This window comes from Lathyrus oleraceus, chromosome 6 (genome assembly GCF_024323335.1).
Source record: "Lathyrus oleraceus cultivar Zhongwan6 chromosome 6, CAAS_Psat_ZW6_1.0, whole genome shotgun sequence".
In the NCBI taxonomy this organism is placed as follows: domain Eukaryota; kingdom Viridiplantae; phylum Streptophyta; class Magnoliopsida; order Fabales; family Fabaceae; genus Lathyrus; species Lathyrus oleraceus.
In genome coordinates this window covers 58,074,874-58,082,369 of record NC_066584.1, presented here as the reverse complement: position 1 = coordinate 58,082,369, position 7,496 = coordinate 58,074,874, and the positions used below count along the sequence as shown (strand labels likewise).

Sequence of the window (7,496 nt, the reverse complement as noted above, 5' to 3'; positions counted from 1 at the left end):
TTTTAATATGACTCTTCTCATTACCCTCTAAAACTTCTTTTTACATGACAAGAGCCAATTATGCTTGGAGGATCATCAAACGTTTGAAGACATTATAGGTCATTTGTGGACTTCGTGAAATTTGACCTATTTTCAAGTGACTTTTTCTCAACTTTCAAGGATTATAACTTATTCAATTTTCAACATTTGAGGCTGATTATTTTTGCAAAATATCATTTATGGTGCCCTCTACAAGTTTTCTTTAAGGACCAAAGTCAAATTATGCTTGGAAGGCCATGGGTTTCTTTGAGATATTATAGGTCATTTTCAGCCATTTGGGACTTAAAATTTTCCAACTTGCATTACCAGATTTTTGTGCCAACTTCAACATGCCATAACTTTGTGCTCAATAATTCAAATGAAACCTTTCTTGGAACATTGTCATATTTGATATGATGTCAATGAATTGAAAGAAGAATGGGATCAAAAAGCCTCATGAGCAAGATGTCCCATTGAGTTAAACATGGTGACTTGGAACTGAAGAAATCACCATGATCAGAATTTTGAGCTTCACTAATCCTCAATTACAAGCCAATTTCCCACACTTTTTGGATTTAAACATGATTAACCAAGTATCCAAAAGTTAAATGACTCATAAAATGCATGATTTGGAATAGTTTTGATGGTTTTGCAAGTCATACTTTTCTGAATCATGAGCAAATTCGTTTTGCACGAATTGAGCAAAATATGGCATGTATGAGATCATCGATCACTTCCCTATAAATAGAGCAACATATTTGCTTCATGACCAAGCTTTGGAGAGCCAAAGAACATCTGCTTCACTCTCAAGCTTTTCCAGAAAATTGAGCTATCGTATTTTAATTTCTAGCTTGTTTTAATTGAATTTCTTGATTCTATTAGTGTAACACCCTTCTAAAATACCCCAATTATTTAATTAAAATAATAAACATATATCAGAGTAATTATGCGGTTAAGGGTGTCACACAATCATTCACACCATGTTCCAAAATAACTGTCATGCTCTTTATTTAATCGATTAAACATTTGCATAAATCGCAGCGGATATAAATCAAATCAATCAAAACATGTAACATACTACATGTAAACTGGTTCAACAATCATTAACAACATAATTAAAAGGTTCCCTCCCGATGTTACATCTATCAGAGCATGACCCACTAAGGAGATTACACTAGACTCCAAGCATTCGCTTCTACTCAACTCATTTCTCGTTACCTGAAAAACAGTTGTAAGGGTGAGTTCCTCAATCAATATAATAAGTATTATAAAATATCATGTCATGTTAAGTAATTTAACACACTTCATCACCCTAATCCAAACATGTATTCAGTAACAGCACATCAACTCAACATAATACTCAACACCAACACAAACAACACGTATAATATTGGAATACATCCATTCATATTATACGCCGTACATATATTATGCAATGAGACTCCATACATGCGGTACCGACTATTTGTGAACATATAGTTCAACCTCACCGTCCAAATCCAGGCACGGCTACCAAGCTCACTAGTCCCACTCATTTGAGACATAGTGACTCACTCACTAATTCCTTACCATGGGAATTAGCTACCACCCCAAATGGGCCATGCTATGCACGCTAATCACCTAGCATGCAAACATCAACAACAATCAAAATGATTTACTCACTAATTCCTCACCATGGGAATTAGCTACCACCATAAAGGCCACAATATGCATGCTAATCACCTAGCAATGCAACAACAACAACAACTCAAGAATAGACATATGCTCACACTCTAAGCCATAAAACAGTCTATTCACAAACGCATACATAACTGATACATTCACAGCATCATGCATACCATCACACATCATCAACACATTTTATCACAAAAGCATATCATATCATGCCGCATAATCAAACACAGTATTAGCACACTCTACTAATACCTATACTACTCAAAACAACGGGAAAATGATCCCTACTACGTCATACATCAGCTAAGTTACATCACTCAGCCTAAACAACCAAAAACTGCACAACCATAGTTCAGAAAAACCACAAGTCTGCCCATACGCGTATTGCCTATGCCCATACGCGTATTGCCCATTCCTGACCAAGTCCATACGCGTATTGCCCAAGCCCATACGCGTATGCTACGCGTACCACATTCTCCTACGCGTACTAACAGAGACAATTTCACGTTCAAAACATCATCTTTTTCACTCATACGCGTAAGGCCTCATCCATACGCGTACCAGCCATATCATACGCGTATTGCCTAGTGCCATACGCGTATGACCAGAAACCAGAATTTCCAGATCTGCAATGGCTTCTCCTGCTACGAGATCTATCCAATTCAACCTTCCACAGTCCAAATTTTACACACAATTCATTCATCTCGTCTAACACGAATCATACACTTTCGATTTCACAAATTTCTAACCTTTCTACCTCTAATCCCTACGAATTTCTTCAATTTTAATCCCAATTTCGTTCATCCCAAAAGTTCACAAATTCATCATACATCATTCAATCAGAGGCAAATCAATGGTTTCTCACTACCCATCACATATTATCCCATAAGACCCATTAATCGATGATAAACCCCCCTTACCTGAGTTAATCCGGCGAACCTTTGAGCTTCAAGCTTTTCCGTTCTCCAACCCTCGTTCTCTGGCTCCTTGCCCTTTTTTCCCTTTTCTGTCTCCTTTTTCCTTTTCACGTGAAAATAACCTTTTTACCAAAAATGGGATTTTCTAAATTCCAACTTATATATTTTCCAATAATTATTATCCCAATAATAATAATAATTCAATAATTCCAAAATAATAATAATAATAATCCAATTATCCAATTAAATTAATAAATATATTATTAACTTAATTTAAATAATTACCATATTACTATAGGGGTGTTACAACTCTCCCCCACTAAAAGAGTTTTCGTCCTCGAAAACATACCTCAAGTGAACAACTCTGGGTAAGACTCCTTCATCTTACTCTCCAGTTCCCAAGTCACATTGTCACCTGCTGGTCCTCCCCAAGCTACCTTCACCAAGGCAATCTCTTTACCCCGCAACTGCTTCAACTCTCGATCCTCAATCCTCATAGGTGATGTTTCAACAGTCAGGTTATCTCTCACCTGTACATCATCTACTTGGACTACATGCGACGGATCATGAATGTACCTCCTCAACTGGGACACATGAAAAACCTCATGCAAATTCGCAAGCGACGGCGGTAAAGCGATACGATAGGCTACCTCTCCTATCCTCTCCAAAATCTGATAAGGACCAATAAATCGAGGTGTCAACTTTCTTGACTTCAAAGCTCGACCAACGCCAGTTATTGGAGTAACACGAAGAAACACATGATCTCCCTCTTGGAACTCAAGTGACTTCCTCCTCTTATCATGATAACTCTTCTGACGACTCTGAGCAATTCTCATCTTCTCCTGAATCATCTTAATCTTTTCTGTAGTCTGTTGAACAATCTCAGGTCCAACCACAACACTCTCACCGGACTCATACCAACATAACGGTGTCCGACATCTCCTACCATACAAAGCTTCAAACGGTGCCATACCAATGCTCGAATGAAAACTATTGTTGTAGGTAAACTCAATCAAAGGTAAGTAACTATCCCAAGCACCTCCCTTTTCCAAAACACAAGCTCTCAAAAGATCCTCTAGCGACTGAATCGTCCTCTCAGTCTGACCATCAGTCTGCGGATGATATGCAGAACTCAATCTCAGCTTAGTTCCCAAAGCCCTCTGCAAACCTTCCCAGAACTTCGATGTAAATCTAGGATCTCTGTCCGAAACAATACTCGACGGAATACCATGCAAACTTACAATCTTCTCAATATACAACTCGGCTAATCTCTCTAACGGATAATCCATTCTGATCGGAATGAAATGAGCCGACTTCGTCAATCTATCCACAATCACCCAAATAGCTTCAAAATTCTTACTTGTCCTCGGCAAACCAGAAACAAAATCCATACTGATACTATCCCACTTCCACTCTGGAATAGCCAACGGTTGCATTAACCCAGACGGCTTCTGATGCTCAATCTTCGACTTCTGACAAGTCAAACAGGAATAAACAAAACTCGCAATTTCTCTTTTCATTCCCGGCCACCAAAATAACTTTTTCAAATCATGATACATCTTCGTAGCTCCAGGATGAATACTCAAGCCACTACGATGTCCTTCCTCCAGAATACTCTTCTTAAGTTCGGTAACATCCGGAATACACACCCGATTACCAAATTTCAAAACACCATTCTCATCAACTCTGAATTCACCACCTTGACCTTGATTCACTAGAGTCAACTTATCAACCAAAAACACATCGGATTTCTGACCCTCTCTAATCTCATCCAGAATACCACTCGTTAATTTCAACATTCCCAATTTAACACTATTGTGAGTACTCTCACACACCAAACTCAAGTCTCTAAACTGCTCAATTAAATCCAATTCCTTAACCATTAACATAGACATATGCAATGATTTCCGACTCAATGCATCAGCCACTACGTTTGCTTTACCCGGATGGTAATTTAACCCAAAGTCATAATCCTTCAGAAATTCTAACCACCTCCTCTGTCTCATATTCAGTTCTTTCTGATCAAACAAATACTTTAAACTTTTATGGTCACTGAAAACCTCAAATCTCGACCCGTACAAGTAATGCCTCCATAACTTCAGAACAAACATTACAACTGCTAACTCTAAATCGTGTGTCGGATAGTTCTTCTCATGAACTCTCAGTTGTCTCGAAGCATAAGCTATAACCTGCTTATTCTGCATCAACACACCACCCAAACCCAAAAATGAAGCATCACAGTAAACCTCAAATGATTCCGACGGACTCGGTAATATCAGAATAGGAGCAGTAGTCAACCTTCTCTTTAACTCTTGGAAACCTTCTTCACATTTTGAATCCCAAACAAACGCTTGCCCCTTTCTAGTCAACATCGTCAACGGTAACCCCAACTTAGAAAATCCCTCAATGAACTTCCTATAATAACCAGCCAAACCAAGGAAACTTCGAATTTCAGCAACAGACTTCGGAGCTTCCCACTTAGATACCGCTTCTATCTTAGAAGGATCAACAGCAACACCACCTCTTGAAATCACATGACCAAGAAAACTAACCTCTTCTAACCAAAATTCACATTTAGAGAGTTTAGCAAATAACTTCTTTTCTCGGAGAACTTCTAAAACCACTCTCAAATGCTCAGCATGCTCTTCTTCAGATTTCGAATACACCAAAATGTCATCAATAAACACCACAACAAACTGATCTAGATACGGATGGAAAATCCTATTCATATACTCCATAAATACTCCAGGCGCATTAGTCACACCAAAAGGCATTACAGAATACTCATAATGTCCATACCTTGTTCTGAAAGCAGTCTTCTGAATATCCTCAGTTTTCACACGTATCTGATGATACCCAGATCTCAAATCTATCTTGCTGAACACACTCGCACCAACCAACTGATCCATCAAATCATCAATCCTCGGCAAAGGATACCGATTCTTGATCGTCACTTTATTCAGTTGCCTGTAGTCCACACACAACCTCATAGTACCTTCTTTCTTCTTAACCAATAACACTGGTGCACCCCACGGTGACACACTCGGACGAATAAACTTCTTATCCAACAGATCTTCCAGCTGACTCTTCAATTCAGTTAACTCAACAGCAGACATACGGTACGGAGCCATCGATATCGGTCTAGTACCAGGTACCAAATCAATCGAGAACTCAACTTCACGCTCTGGCGGCAATTCATTCACTTCTTCAGGAAACACATCAGGAAAATCACACACCACTGCTAGATCGCCACAGGAAAATCACACACCACTGCTAGATCGCCAATCACCAGTTTATCTTTAGCCTCCAGAGTCGCTAACAGCATAAACAACTCCGCCCTATCTGCTACTTCCTCATTCACCTGCCTGGCTGATAGAAACAAACTCTTTCCTTCTTCAATCTCAGGAAATATCACAGTCTTATCAAAACAGTTAATAGAAACTCGGTTAAACACCAACCAGTTCATTCCCAAGATAACATCAATCTGCACTAGTGGAAGACACACAAGGTCTATCCCAAAGTCTCTACCAAAAATACTCAAAGGACAATTCAAACAAACTGAAGTAGTAGTCACTGAACCCATCGCAGGAGTATCAATCACCATACTTCCAAGCATCTCAGATATCTCTAACTTAAGTTTCACAGCACAATCCAAAGATATAAAGGAATGAGTAGCACCGGTGTCAATAATAGCTACAAGAGGAAAGCCATTAATATAACACGTACCTCGGATCAAACGATCATCTGCAGAAGTCTCAGAACCCGATAAAGCAAAAACCTTGCCTCCCGACTGGTTCTCTTTCTTCGGCTTAGGACACTGTGGACTGATATGACCCAACTCTCCACAGTTGAAACAAGTTACAGTCTTCAACCGACACTCTGCAGCCAAATGACCACCTTTTCCACACTTGAAACACTTCATCTCAGCACTGGTACACTCATGGACACGATGTCCAGCCCGACCACATCTATAACACTTAGCAGGGGCGCTAGAGTCTCCCTCACTAGGCCTCTTCATCCCACTCTGCTTCTGGAAACCTTTGCCAGCTGCATACGGTTTTCCACGATCATTCTGATTCTTGCCTTTCCTATCAACTCTTTGTTGATAGCTCTCTGCTCTGGCTTTGGAATCCTGTTCAAAAATCCTGCAACAGTCAACCAAGTCAGAAAACACTCTGATCCGTTGGTATCCAATAGCCTGCTTGATCTCAGGATGCAACCCGTTCTCAAACTTCACACATTTCGAAAATTCTCCAGCAGCCTCATTATAGGGAGTATAATACTTTGACAGCTCTGTGAACTTAGCAGCATACTCCGTAACAGACTTGTTACCCTGCTTTAATTCCAAGAACTCTATCTCTTTCTTTCCTCTGACATCCTCTGGAAAATACTTTCTCAGAAATCTCTCTCTGAACACAGCCCAAGTGATCTCAGCATTTCCAGCAGATTCCAACTCAGTGCGGGTAGCAACCCACCAATCATCTGCTTCTTCTGACAGCATATGCGTACCGAACCTGACCTTCTGGTTATCGGCACACTCAGTCACTCGGAAGATCCTCTCGATCTCCTTCAACCACTTCTGAGCACCATCTGGATCGTATGCTCCCTTGAACATTGGAGGATTGTTCTTCTGGAACTCACTCAGTTGACGAGCAGCTCCCATTCCCACAACATTCGGATTTCCTCCAAGTACTCCAGCTAGCATACCCAGAGCCTCAGCAATCGCAGCATCATCTCTACCTCTTCCAGCCATCTCTATTCTGAAAACCCAAACAAACTAAAACAATGAGTACTGATAGGTTACACAACACCTATACCGTACAGGGGAAACAGAATAATTACGACTCGACTCGACCGACTATGCTCTGATACCACTAATGTAACACC

General features: G+C 40.0%; 1 long non-coding RNA gene across 1 annotated transcript; it reads right to left on the bottom strand.

The window, feature by feature from the left end:
• Positions 1–1,001: 1,001 nt before the first annotated feature.
• On the bottom strand, positions 1,002–6,390 carry LOC127097086 (uncharacterized). Its single transcript, XR_007792912.1, has 2 exons — positions 6,336–6,390; positions 1,002–1,236 (listed from the first exon to the last, which is right to left on the bottom strand). It is a non-coding gene; the product is annotated as an uncharacterized LOC127097086 (long non-coding RNA).
• Positions 6,391–7,496: the final 1,106 nt, after the last annotated feature.